We start from the raw sequence: 15,547 nt of genomic DNA, 5'->3' as shown, positions 1-15,547 counted from the left end.
TTCTGCAGAGTGGGTGCTCTGCTGATGCATTCTGCTTAAACCCCAAATGAAGAAACGCTTGGGTTATTTTTGATTCAAAGCAAGCAAGAGGGTGATAAGCAACTGTTTGTTCAATTGGAGCATATGCTCACTGAGTTCTAATTCTCTTTTTGCTTTGGGACCAGATGCTGTATCCTAGTAATTCTGAGACCTGGCTAATCTTCAGAATCATCCAGGGGGCCTTTAAAAATACCAGTATCAGAAATTTCAATTTATTATATCTTGGCTAGAGTATAGAAATTTGAAATAAGCTCCAGATAAATATTTCAGGTTTGCAGATCACTGCTCTATATCAGTGGTCGAAATCTTGGTATGGGATGGAGTGGGGTTAGAAAACTCTGCATGTTACTCAGTTACATCCCCCACTCCCAGGCTCTCTATTCCCAAATGAAAATCGTTGTTCTACTTATCAGACACAGATATTTATCAACCTGATGGGCATGCTCTGGGATAGCACTGTCTACAAAAGTATAAAAGATTAAATGGTAAAATGCTTGACTCTTTGACAAGATACATAACTGGGGTCGCTGCCTCCCTTGCCACATATACCCTCCTTAGGATAAAGGCACCACATCCTTCCTGAGTTAACTTGTTCTCAAGTCACATGCATTGGCCTTAACGTTCAATTCTCTTCATTAGGAAATAAATCTAAATACTTTAACCTAATCATACTCCAAAAGTAGAATAGTGTGTAAAAATCAGACTGGCTATTTACCAATAGAGCTGTGTGTAAGGGCAATATTCAGGTATGAGAGGTCTGGGGCTACATTTAGAAGGTTCTTTAGTAAAGTCAAGAGTATGCTGGGCTAGGAGAAGAAACGTTAAGTTAGAATATGGGGACAAAGGTCTTGGAACAAAGATACAGAATGGAGTGGCTGGGCAATAATTGGTAATAGATGCACCAAGGGTGAGCGTCAGTAATAGGATGACCAGAAAGAGCCAGGATACCTCAGAGTGAGGACATTTCAAGAACTAATACTGCTTGCACATACAGCAGAAATATTTTTATATACTGCTCCATGGATTTCTTGGACTAGATGGAGGACTCATGAATGACTGGATAGGGCATTACAGATGGTGAAGAGTCCTGCCATGCACCCCGATGATGTATTTCACCACTCATTCCTTTCCGCATAAAATGATCACATGAAAATATTAGGTATCCTTTACAATGGATATCTGTTGTTTTTGTCGGCTCAGCATTGACCACCCTCCATTTAGTAATGGCATTCTGACCTCTGAGGAATTACCCCCTTCCTGGAGACATTTTACTCATGGTAACAGTGATGGGTATGTTACAAGTTAGACCCGATGAGACTCATTCCTGGGCCAGTTGTTGAAATATTTATGAGGGGCATGCATGCTTTCCACTGGAGCTTCTAGGAGGACTGAGTAAAAGCCTAGAATGTCTGTCTGGCAGCCACCTTGCTAGGACAGATGCCTACCAAAAAGTGGAGCCACCCTAAGGAAAATAAGACCAGTAAGTTTAGGTCATGAATTCAGCCATTTCTCAAGGTGATATTAACTGAAATTTCCTGGGATGTGAGGGAAAAACTCCTCTCTTTTAGTCAAGTCCATTTGAATCAGGTTTTCTAGTGCTTTCAAATCGAAAGTCATGATTAATATTTTCTGAACGAGAAAGTTATTTACTTGTTGAAAGCTATGTTGCCTACAGTTTAAAATTTAGTGTGTAAGAAATGAAGCCTTTAGAAAAAAATGCTGATAATAATCATTTGTTGAAAGAGTGGAACCAAGTAAAGCTATTTAAAATAGTTGTGAGAGGTAGTCCCACAGGAGCAAGGGAACGGAGGATAAGAGTGGGAAGAGGGAAGAGAGGATGGAGACAGAAAGAGTCTGACAGAAACTTGGAATTGACTGATAAGAAGAACCTACAACACATATAGACGTTTGAAAGCATGAGGCCTAAGGGATGACTTATTCTACAATTTAATGGCTATTTTTTTCAGTTCCTGCTTCTCATATTTAGAGACAGAGAAAGAGTCAGGGACATATATATTACTCTTCAAGTAGTAACTGGCTATCAGCTAAAATAGACAAGTAGATGAGAAAAAGTGAAAACACCGTGGGAGTACTGGTAGGTAGCAGACCTTCATAGAGCTTTTATTCTTCTTAGAATAGGAGCATGGAAACTTTTATTCATTTTCTTATTAGTTTAATCTGGTAATAGTTGTTTCAATTCTTCTTCAGATCCTGGGTTAAGCTTCATGGGATCACTAAGTGAGAGAATTTCTGGGCGAGTCCAAACTTGGAGCATGTTTGCACAAGGCTGACGACACAGTGGGCAGGAGAGATTGATGGGTGGATGATAAGGTGTGTGGCTCAGTTAAATTCAGTTAATCTGTTCTTCATCCTACTTGAGCTATAGCTAAATGAATAACTTGCAAGAGTTATTATTTATGAGAGAATTCATCTTAAAGTAGGACTCAGTGAGTTTGGTGATCTGGGGGAAGGGAGATTTTGAGTCAACACTGGTGAGGTCACTAGGTCTACTCTTCACTCTCTGACCATGGCTGTGTATTAGAACACTGGAATGCATGTACAAGCTAGAAACTCTGTTACACAAAGGTATTAATAGGAGAGTAAGCTGCAAGCAGCACAGCTTCAGTATCTTTGTCAAGAGGTGTAACAAAGAGGCAATCAGACCCACTTCACCACAACCTCCAGAGCACTGGGCAGTTTCACGGGACTACAGGAGTACAGGGTTTCTGTGGCAGGTATGTGCCATATGTGTTGGGGACAACATCGGCATCAGACAGAGACGTCCTGACGTGGCAGAGTATGGAACTTAGCAGTAATAGTTGTGTTAGCAAAATTAGAGTAACCTGCTTGAAGAGATATCTTTGTCTAGAGTAGTGGTGGTGTCTAGTGGGCATGGCTAAATCTAGCAGGAGACAAAGCAGTGTCCTTCATGACACCCATGTTGGAGAGGAATGGCAGGACCTGGTGGGAGTGGAGTCCAGTGTGTGGACTGGAACCCAACTGAAACAAGAGTGATGTTCACATCATCAGAGTGCGAAGGGAAGAGTGGAACCCAGTGATTTTGATACAGCCAGAAGAATCAGAGTTGCCTAGGGAATGTCACATAGTAGGTGATAGAACCATTTGTGACTCCCTGACTGGTCAGTTGGTTTTCTCAGAGTGCTGGGATCCTGCATTACAATGTAGGAACAGAAGGCAGTGAAACATGGCTCATGGGCAGAAATAGAAATCATGCACACATATGCACAGACACACTAATATTTACAGGGTCAATTTCTATCTGTTTCTAACCTGCTGTCCCATCACAAAGTAAAAGTTAGTTTCTATGAGTACTGAAAGGCAAAATACTTCCCCTCCATTAAAATTAAGAGCTGGTTTTTAAAATCATTTAGACAACAGTTGTCAGCAATATAGACATCAGTTGTCAGCAACATAGGCTTTAGCAACAATGAAAAAAATCTGTTCCTTCCATTCCCTATTTTCCTAGAGCAATGAATCCACATAATGCCATTTTGACATTGTAGAGACAAGTCTATTAAAATATGAATTTATGGTTACTTTGTCTCTTATGTTGGTCCATTTAGCATAATGGTTGCAATTGACCTAAATAGCAGAAAGTACATTTTATTCTAAGTGTTTGAAATTAAAATAGATTGAATGATTTTCTTGTATATATCATTGTTGAAGTTTTTGTTACACTCTGAATTAATACAAATAGCAGTAATAACACAACTGGATGCACCTGGCATGTATTATTGGATTTATCCCAAGCCATTTTTTCATAATTGGGCATTTCTATCCATGTAACTGAAACTCAGTAATGTTTTTAAGGTTTTAAAATTAGAACGCTTTAAAAATCAAACTTGCAGAAATATAATCAATAATGGAAGCAAGACAAGAGGTTGTGGCAGCCTGTAAAATAAGAATTTACCACCCTTGATTAACATAACAATAAAAAAATTAAAAAAAAAAGAATTTACCACCTTTTTCAAATGTGTTTTGGCAACGTATATTGAAAACCATAAAATGTGCATATCCTTTGATCCAACAAGTCCCTTTCTAAGATTTATTTGAAAGATAAAATTAAAGATGTACATAAAGATTTAGCAAAATTCTGTTCACAACAACATTATATGCCTAGTAGAACAGTAGAAATAACTTAAATACAATAGGGATTTGGAATTATAAAATACTGTATATCCAAACACTAAAAGATTAGGTACATTTGAAATTAACTTCTTATATATTTTTATTGTACGGTGAAATGCAAATATGGAAGACCGTGTGAAATATGTATAGCTTAATGAGTTATTCTGAGTTGACTGCCTCTGTAAACAGCCCGAGCAGGGATCCTCCATGTGTCCCATCTCAATCCCATCCCCTCCAAGCTCCACGAATAACCACTATTCTGACTTTTAGAGCAATCACTTCCTTATTTCTTTACTGGTTTCATCACTTGAATATTCATTCTTGCTACTTAAGGAAAAAAAAAACAAAAATGCAAAGGAATTTTGATATGCCTTGTCAGTCTCTCATTGTCTATAGGTTTTCTTCTGTGTCTTGTGTTTCTTTCTTTTCCTTGCAATGTCTATATTGAAGACCCTGAGAGCATTGTGACCTGTAGAGTTTTCTGGTCTTGATTTCATAAGTTGCATATGCTTGGTACACTTTAATTTGTTTTTCTGTCCTCCGTATTTCCTGCACACTGTCAGCTGTGTGCAGAGGCTTTTTGAAATTAATATCTGATTCCTTTTTGCAAATCTGTCAGGAGTGGTGTACTCATTCATTAATACGTGCATAATGTCAGACCATTTCATATTTTATGATGCTTGTAGCTGCTGCTGATCACCTTTAGATCTACTAAGTATTCAGGGTTGTAAATTAGTCATATTCTATCAATTCTTTTAAAATTTGTTAAGTGGAAAAACCATTATAAAGACATGATTTACCATATCTACTATTTATTTTGTAAACAAGTGATACTATTTCTAGAATTCTAATCACAGGCAGGATTGTTTCCCTGTATTTGTCAGTTTTCAAGATTGCTACATATTCTCCCTCACACCTTTATTTAGTCCTAGTCCTAAAAGGAATTAGCAGTCCTATGTCAATGTCTCTCTAGTCATTTTGATTATTTGAAGCTCTTTCTCTAGCAGATTGCTCAGGAAGCTCTCATAAGAAAAAAAATCTACTAGTTCTTGTATGTTGATAACAGTTTGTACACTTTATAGAAAGTGAGTTTTGTAGGATAAAAATCCTTGGCTCATATTTTCTTTCCTTGAGTCTCTTAAATACGCTTTTAGATTTTTTTCTGACATAAAACATTGTGTTGAAAATAGAATAATTTAATTCTCTATCCCAGTATGTCAAGTACTGTTTTTTTCCTAGATGCCCAAGGAATTTTTTGTTTCTTTTTTTCCTAAGTCTAAGAATTGTGCTAGATCTTGTGGATCATTCTGGATTGATATTCCAAAGCACGTGGTATACTCCTCCAATCATCTTTTATTTTAGAAATTGTTCTGAAGTTGTAGTTTTTAGTATTTGCTGTTTCCATGCATGAAATTGATTTTTTAAAATTGATTTTCTTATTCAAGAGTTCCTATCACTTTCTCTTAAACCATCCTATATCTTTCTTTTTGATTTAAAATAGGTCTTCTTTTTTACTTTTTCTTGAATCAAAAGGGTATTTATTCAGTCCTGTGTTTCTTCTCGGGTGAATTCATTTTCTGATCTTTTTCTTTTCTTTCTAATTCTATCCTGAATTCTGAACATTTCTGAGATTTTCCAATTCTGATTTCTGTTATACTTGCATCTTTTGTATTATTTTCTTAATGCCATGAAAGGGATGGTTCAGTTTTAATTTATTTTGTAGTCATGTCTTTTTTGGTCTGGAGGGAATGTTATTCTGATCTTTATTTTCTTTGTTCTTACATTAATTTTGCATGGGCCTTTGGCTTCGGTACTTTTTCTCTTGTTAATTTTTATGTAAATTTAGTTTTCTTGAACTTAATCTTTATGCAAATTTAGTTCTCCTTTGAACATTATCCTGAGGTTCAAGGTAATGTTTTTAACTTCACAGATCTGCCTTTTCTCTTGCTTTTGTGTAGTGTTCCAAACTATGGAGATTTTGTTATTTTTCTGCTCAATTCTGATTCTACTCCCAGCACTCCCTCCTCAGTGTACGCCTCTGACGCGGCAGGGAGGGAGGTTGCACTCAAAAGGAGTAAGGTGCTGTCTCTGGGCTGTGGGATTAATAATGTGCTTCCCGTTTCAGTCCCTCTCCCTCTCTCTCTCATTTTGCCTACAAACGTATTTTTACTGTAACAGAACTTTAATTTTATTTACTTATTTATTTAAAGATTTTATTTATTTATTTGACAGAGAGGGACACAGAGAGAGAGGGAACACAAGCAGGGGGAGCGGGAGAGGGAGCAGCAGACTCCCCGCTGAGCAGGGAGCCCGATGTGGGGCTCGATCCCAGGACCCTGGGACCATGACCTGAGCCGAAGGCAGACGCTTAACCACTGAGCCTCCCAGGTGCCCCAGAACTTTAATTTTAAATGCAAGTGTAGGGAGGGCAATTTTGAGAGAAATTTCAACTTCAGTAGATTCACTCCTACATTCATAAAACAGATATTAACCAAACCCCTACTATATGCCGGTCACTTGGACTTTACCTGTAAGCCTTACCTGTAAGCTATGGCACTTAAGGCTCTATCACAAACTGGTAAGAGCAAAGTTTTTCACAATCCTATCTATTAGGTTTATGCAGCCAGGACCCACTCCAGCAGAATGTTGTCTGACCGGTAAGCTCGAGTTTTTTTTTTCCACATATGAATATCACTGTTGCTTTTAGTTATCTATTTTTCTTAAAGTCCCTCCTGGCACATATTACTCGGTATCCTTTGATGATTTTTTCCTCATTTCAGACTCTTCGGAAATAGCCTCCCTCACTGTTATCTTCACTTTTCAGGTTCTGTTGATACTTCTTATTTGACTTTGGATTTAACTCCTTAAAGTTATTTGGGAAATAGTTTCCATAGAAGCAGATTACCTAAAGAAAGTTCTTTTGTTTTTCTACAAGAAAAGTTTATAATTTTTGCCGTGGTCTTAAACTCCAGTATTACACCTCATTTTTTAACTGTTCTTTTTAATAGCTCCCCATACTATTTGTCTGGAATCCAGGAGATTAATTTTTGGTGGGTTGATGTATTCTGTAATAAACTGGAGAAATTCCTACGCCTTAATGTATATTCCCCAGAGATTTAATTTATTCTTCAAAATAAAACATAAAATAGTAGTTTCTGTTTAAAGAATCAGATGTAGAGTTTATCTGAGTAATTATAAAACGGTTCATGAAACAAAGATGATCTTATAAAACCAACATAGGGCCACAAATTTTCCCTTACGATGAAAGTTCTTTTTCACAGATGAAAGGAGACAGACTGACAACAATGATAAATCACTTTATCCACTTTACATATTGACTTTTAAAACTGATGAAAGACAAAAACCAAATTGGGTGTGGAAAATGCTCTGCTAGTTGACGCTTTAAGAAATGAGAGATGGTTTTATGAACCAAATAATATTTAACCTGGGAAAATTCACAATGTGCTAGAGTCCTTTAGGAATGATTTGGAAGGAAATGATGAGACAGCTGTTAATAGCTAGGTATTATAGAACTAATGTTTAGTTATTCACAGTAATATTGGGATCACAGATTCTAAAATTTAAAACAATCAGTTACTAATTTTCTATGTAAAGAGTTAAAAGATCTTTTTGCAACTCCTATATATCCAAAAACTATTTCTTTTGTCACACCTACCTAACAAATGTAAGCTTCTGGCCTAAATCACCCATTTTTTTCTGACTAACCCTGAAACCAAGGAACATATTCTACAACTTACTTAGAATGTTTTTTTCCCTGGTCAAACTTGAGCTCACAGGATGCATTTTTCTATATTTTCTTACAATAGGCCATCTACTTCTGAGAATAAATAGAGTATTTGCTTTGTATCTTGTCCGTAGGACCTACTTAAGTACTTAACTTAAGTACCTCTAACATATGAACTCTATGTTAACTGCAGCAAGTGAAGTTTTCTCTATCCTCTGTTGTTTTCTTGTGGTCTCACATTAGGGCCATCAATATCATGAACTTATTCACTACCAATCGCCATTATGCTAGGCATACATAGAAAATCTAAAATGAAAATCTAAATCTGAGATTAAACAAAATAATCTAAAGAAATTCAACAGAAAGAAAAAAATATCATTGAATCTAAAAAAAAACAAAACAAAACTGGATAAAGACAGACACTTCACCAAAGGAGGCTATATGGATGGCAACTTAGTACCTGAGAGATTTCACTATTATCAGCCTTTAGGGAAGTACAAATTAAAACCACGCCATGATGAGACACATCTGTTAAAGTGGCTAAAATTTAAAGTACTGACAATGCCAAGTGCTAACAAGTTTGTAGAGCAAACGTAAGTCTCATGCCTTGTTGGTGAATATGCAAAATGATACAGCTACTCTAGAAAGCAATTTGGCGCTTTTGTAAAATTAAACATATACTTAGCATATGTCTTAGAAACCTTACTCCTAAGTATTTACTTTAGAGAAATAAAAACGTATGTTCACTCAGAAAATCCATACACAAATGTTTAAACAGCTCCAGTGATAATTTTCAAAATGGGAAACAGTTCTAATGTGCATCAATAGGTGAATGATAAGCTATGGCACACCTATATGATACTACTCAGCAACAAAGAGAAATGAAATATTGACACATGAAACAATTTGGGTGAATCTCAAACACATTAAGCTCTGTGAAAGAAACCAGTCTCGAAGAGGTACAGGCTGTATGATTCCATTTATGTAACACTCTGGAAAAGACAAAATTTTAATTACAGAGGACAGATTGGGGGTGGCCAGCATTGGGAAGTTGCTTTGACCACAAAGGGATAGTATGAGAGCTTTTTTGGCTTTTGGAATTGTTCTGTATCCTGACTATAGTGGTAGTTACATGAATCTATGCATATATTAAAATTTATAAACTGTACATAAAAAGTAAATTTAATTATGTGATAATTTTATATATAAACAAAGAATAAAATATAAACCTTTATATCTTAGGATCCTTGCGTCAACTATTTCCTTTGAATAAGTATGAACCTTCCTAATAGTGTCCTATAGCAATTTACAAGGGTGACTTTATACTGGGAAAAGGGAGACAACGAGACCTTCTGGAGATTATTGGATGCCAACTTATAATATACTCTTATTATTAGAGATCCAGAAGTCTTCCATGCTTCTTGAGTCATAGCAGGACTCCATGGAGGTCACAGGATCGACAGTTTGAGTTCCAGTTGTGTCTCCTGGGGTTGTGTGGTCCTTTGTCCCACTGTGGTTACCTCCCCCATTCTCAAAATATATGATAGATAAATACATACATACATACTTAGTAACCACAGAATTCATACATTGATTCCTGACTGAAAGAGCAAGGACTTTTTACTCCACAAAGTTATTATCTTCATTGATCATGACATAATAAGGGCCAACCTCCTTAGGGTCATTCAACTCCAATTTTCATTTCCTCGGCCACATAAGACAGCCACAATCTCAAGTGCTTTGCTTTCTCTTTGGCCTCTATGCCATTGTCTCTACTGGTATATGACCCGATGGAAAACTATGATAGAGAAGGTCACCCTCACTACCTCAATATGTTTCCTCCCCGCCCCACCCCAGATCTTGGATCATCAGGCCTTCAGATCATAAATGGTTGTTTTCCAATGCAATGCCTCCAAAGAGCTGTTCTGTTGTTGGTAGTGGGCTATTTAATTTTAATTAAAAAAAACTATAACTCTTGTACCTCTTCTTGAAAGGCTGGGTGAGAAGTTAATTGTAAGTTAACTTTAATTTAACTTACTTTTTGTTACAAAAGAAAGTAGTAGTACATCTGTTCTCATCTGTTGATTGGCAGAAGTTGCTATATGAGTATTACACGGATGCCCTAAATCCACTGAGCATTGGCTGGGTTGCTTCCCCATACTGTGACTGCCATCTTATCAGCTCTGTAGGTTCTTCTGGCTCTTGCCAAAATGTGCCTGCAGGCTGCCAGTTTTGAGTGGGGCCAGAGCAAGAAAAATCTTGCAGCAGGTCCAGGCTGTGCTACAAGCTGCCCCATCATTTGAGTCCTTATGACTCAGCACACCCAAATATATTGGCAAAGTCTGTGGCAAACAGAGATGCTGTATGGAGCCTCTGGCAATCACTAGTAAGCTCCCTAGGGTTTTGGAATAAGTCATGACATTTTCTGAGGACAATGTATTCTCCATCTGAAAGAAGCTTCTGTGGATGGGACCACTAAACAACTATGATTGAATTCATGATTATTGGATACCAAATAACAATTTGAGTCAAACTAATTATCATGAAATATGTCTTACTAATTCATTGGACCATACAGTTTGCATGCACTGGAGTGTGTTTCTGCATTTCATTGTGAAATAGAAATACTTCCTAAGAGTCAGTGGCAAGTCCAGGAGGTTCCAGGAAATGGCACAAGCAGATGCATCTGCTCCTATTGCCTTACTGCCTCTCCCTCAACCCACATTTCACGAGGAATTCATTATCAGATTTCAGTGGGTAGGAAAAAAATGATGGATTTGTATGCCTTACAAACACCTGCCCGCAGAGGATGGTTGCTACTTTACATCCATGCTCAAAAATTGCTCCAAAAGAGTTGATATCTAGTGGCAGATCTCTGGATGTTACATTTGGTTATGTCATGTGGAAAGTACTACTGCCTGAGTTATGCATTACCCTGCTTCATGGGCAATTGCTAATGGCTTGGTTGACTAATGAGAAACTTATAAAGGTATAAAGATAGAAAAACTGATGACAAAGAGGTTTCAAGAAGTACGTGAATGAACCTCTTGGATCAGGCATTTTTATGACCTACATAAACACCCCTCCAGAGTGCATTTGTTATTAGGTGAAATTCTAAATAATATGACAGGTTGTTCTTGGATGTCAGCTTCCTCCCCCACCTCAGCCTTCTGATATTTGCTCAAAGAATCTATATACAAAGTGGCCCTAGTCTCAGATATTAAGGTGGTAATGGTTGCTGCCAGTGCCCAGCCCATGTGTCCCGGACCATACCTTTTCAATGTGTTTAGATGCATTTACACTGCCAGCTTCTGTACTTGTGCTCAAACATTTTTTGTGGCCTTTCTTTTCATATATCAGATGGAAATTTCCTGGGAATTACTACCACTAGGAGTAGACTGCAATCAACGACTAATGGAATTGATGTATAAATACCTCAGTTCCCATATATTAAATTGATTGGTTTTGAGATATGTGTTTTACACTTCTTCTCCGTTTCCCCTTGAATTAAGTCTCATTTGCTCATTGTGGTAACTGGCTTAATAACTCAGCCCTTATTAGCTCTCTTTTTCCCCCCCGCCCCAGTCATTTCACAATTCCACTGCTTCTTTTTTCCTACATCTCCTAAGTAAACCACTGGCAACACAACCATTTTATCAGTATCTGTTTCGAGGGGAACTAAAGCAGTTTTGGCTGCTATTACTACTGAGTGCCCAAATTTCCATCAATAGAGGCTAAGACTAAATCTACAACATGTCACCATTTCCTGTGGATGCCAGTGAGTTCCCCATAAATGATAATTATATTAGACACTGTCAATCCTGGAAAGGATGGTGATGTTACATAGAATAGAAACATATTCCTAGTATATATTAGCTATCTAAACATAAAGCTCTTTGCTGGCACCATATTTAGGACTTTACAGAATGTGTTCTCCATTGACATGGTATCTCATACAACAATGACTCTGACTAAGGGCATACTCTGGAATTATGGAAGTGGCTCACAACCATAGAATTCATTAGTCTAACTCTGTGTTCCACTAATAAGAAGAAATTAGATTGAGAGCAAGATGGCAGAGGAGTAGGAGACCTAAATTTCATCTGGTCCCAGGAATTCATCTAGGTAGGTATCAAACCATTCTGAACACCTACGAACTCAACAGGAGATTGAAGAAAAGAATAGCAGCAACTCTCTGAACAGAAAAGCAACCACTTCTGGAAGGTAGGACGTGTGGAGAAGTGAATCCCAGGCGATATATGGGAAGATAGACGATGTGGGAAGGGAGCCTCTGTCAGCCGGCTACCCGTAAGTGACAGAGCAGCAGAGCACAAAATTGGAACTTTTAGAAGTTGGTTCTACTGAGGGACATCACTCCAGTGGCTAAGCAGGGGGTAGAACCCTTGCTGGGACAGTGTGTTCTCAGGACCCTCGGGGTCACAGAAAGACCGGGGATGCCTGAGTGTGGAAGAGCTCCGAGGTATCGGAGCAGGGAAGCCAGGTCCAGAGACAGAGCTGAGGAGTGGGCTCTCTGCTCAGAGTTGCCATAAACCATGATCCGTGGCACAGTCAGGCCACTGCTCTTCCATCAGGGACCCAACAAGCGGCAGATCCGGGGAGACTCCCCTTCCTCCCCCGAGAGGAGCAGTGCGGGAGCCCACCTCAGGAATCTGCTGGGTTTGGAGACTCCAAACGGGGTCCTGTGCCAGAGATAGAAATGCTCGGTCACAGGCTGGGTGAGCAAGGAGTGCGGCAGGAGACTGGGGAGACAGGAGTGATGGACTGCTTTTCTCTGGGGGCTCACTGAGAAGTGGGGCCCTGAGTTCTCGGGTCCTCCGGGGTGGAGATTGGGAGGCCACCATTTTCACTCTCGTTCTCCAAAGATGTACGGAAAACGTGCAGGGAACAAAAGCTATCGAGAGCAAACCCGAGCAGATTACTTAGCCTGGCCCCTGGCAAGGGCGGGGCAATTCTGCCTCCAGCAAAGACATTTGGGAACCACGGCAACAGGTCCCTCCCCCAGAAGATCAGCAAGAACAGCCAGGCAAGTCCAAGTTTACCAATCAAGGAGAACGGCAGAACTCCAGCGCTAGGGGAATACTGCACATAGAATTTATGGCTTTATTCCCATGATTCTTTAGTCTTTCAAAGTTAATATTTCTAACTGTCTTTTTTTTTTTGAATTTTTCTTTTTCCCTTTTTCAACCAACATCTTATCGATCCCTTTTTTAAAAATCTTTTTTATTTTTCATTTTTAGAGTGATATTCTATCCCTTCATTATAGTTAACCTTATTTTTGGTATATATATGTAAGTTGTTCTCTCTTTAAAATTTTGGGATACAGTTTCTTCTAACAGACCAAATATACCCTAAATCTCTAGTGTATGGCTTTGTTCTAGTCTCCTGCCTGATCACATTCTCTCCCTTTTTAAAAAAATTTCTTTTCTTTCTGTTTTCAACCAACTTCTTATCTTATCAATTCCTTTAATAAAATCTTTTATAATTTTCATCTCTACAGTCATATTCCATCCCTTCATTGTATTTACCCTTATTTTTGTACATATACAAGTTTTTCTTTCTTTAAAATTTTGGGAGACACTTTCTTCTAACAGACCAAAGCTAGTGTGTGGCACTGACCTGTTCACCAGCCTGATCATATTTGATCATATTCTTTTTTTTTTTTTTCTTTTTCTCTTTTCTTTCTTTCCCTTTCTTTTCCCCCAGTTTCAGGTCTCTTCTGATTTGTTTAGTGTACATTTTTCTGGGGTCGTTGTTACCCTGTTAGCATTTTGTTCTCTCATTCATCTATTCAACTCTGGACAAAATGACAAGATGGAAAAACTCACTTCAAAAAAAAAGAACAAGAGGCAGTACCAACTGCCACATTAGTAAGATGTCGGAACTAGAGTTCAGAATGACGATTATAAAGATACTAGCTGGGCTTGACAAAAGCATGGAAGATACTAGAGAAACCCTTTCTGGAGAAATAAAAGAGCTAAAATCTAACCAAGTCGAAATCAAAAAAGCTATTAATAAGGTGCAATCAAAACTGGAGGCTCTAACTGCTATGATAAATGAAGTAGAAGAGAGAATTAGTGATATAGAAGACCAAATGATGGAGAATAAAGAAGCTGAGAAAAAGAAAGATAAACAACTACTGGATCACGAGGGCAGAATTCGACAGATAAGTGATACCATAAGATGAAACAATATTAGAATAATTGGGATCCCAGAAGAAGAAGAAAGAGAGAGAGGGGCAGAAGGTATACTAGAGCAAATTATAGCAGAGAACTTCCCTAATTTGGGGACAAAAACAGGCATCAAAATCCAGGAGGCACAGAGAACCCCCCTCAAAATCAATAAAAATAGGTCAACATCCTGACATCTAATAGTAAAACTTACAAGTCTCAGAGACAAAGACAAAATCCTGAAAGCAGCTCAGGACAAGAGGTCTGTAACCTATAATGGTAGAAACATTAGATTAGGAACAGACCCATCCACAGAAACCTGCCAGGCCAGAAAGGACTGGCATGATATATTCAGAGCACTAAACAAGAAAAATATGCAGCCAAGAATACTATCTCCAGTGAGGCTGTCACTGAAAATAGAAGGAGAGATAAAAAGCTTCCAGGACAAACAAAAAGTAAAAGAATTTGCAAACACGAAACCAGCCCTACAAGAAATACTGAAAGGGGTCCTCTAAGCAAGGAGAGAGCCTAAAAGTAATATAGACCAGAAAGGAACAGAGACAATATACAATAACAGTCACCTTACAGGCAATACAATGGCACTAAATACATCTTTCAATAGTTACCCTGAATGTAAATGGGCTAAATGCCCCAATCAAAAGGCACAGGATATCAGATTGGATAAAAAAACAGGACCCATTGATATGCTGTCTGCAAGAGACTCATTTTAGACCCAAAGACACCCCTAGATTGAAAGTGAGGAGGTGGAAAATAATTTACCATGGTAATGGATGTCAAAAGAAAGCTGGAGTGGCAATCTTTATATCAGACAAATTAGATTTTAAACCAAAGCCTATAATAAGAGATGAGGAAGGACACTATATCCTACTTAAAGGGTCTATCCAACAAGAAGATCTAACAATTGTAAATATCTATGCCCCTAACATGGAAGCAGCCAAGTATATAAGCCAATTAATAACAAAATCAAAGAAACACATTGACAACAATACAATAATAGTAGGGGACTTGACCACCCCCCTCACTGAAGTGCACAGATCATCTAAGCAAAAGATCAACAAGGAAATAAAGACTTTAAATGACACAAGGGACCAAATGGACTTCACAATATATATTCAGAACACTCCATCCCAAAGCAACAGAATACACATCCTCTGTAGTGCACATGGAACATTCTCCAGAATAGATCACATCCAGGTCACAAACAGGTCTCAACTGGTACCAAAAGATTGGGATCATTCCCTGCATATTTTCAGACCACAATGCTTTGAAACTAGAACTCAATCACAAGAGGAAAGTCAGAAAGAACTCAAATACATGGAGGCTAAAGAGCATCCTACTAAAGAACGAATGGGTCAACCAGGAAATTAAAAGAGAATTAAAAAAATTCATGGAAACCAATGAAAAT

Source organism: Callorhinus ursinus, unplaced genomic scaffold, assembly GCF_003265705.2.
Source record: "Callorhinus ursinus isolate GAN/ISIS: 27379988/994484 unplaced genomic scaffold, GSC_fseal_2.0 scaffold24, whole genome shotgun sequence".
Taxonomy (NCBI): Eukaryota; Metazoa; Chordata; class Mammalia; order Carnivora; family Otariidae; genus Callorhinus; species Callorhinus ursinus.
This window is presented reverse-complemented; position numbering follows the sequence as displayed.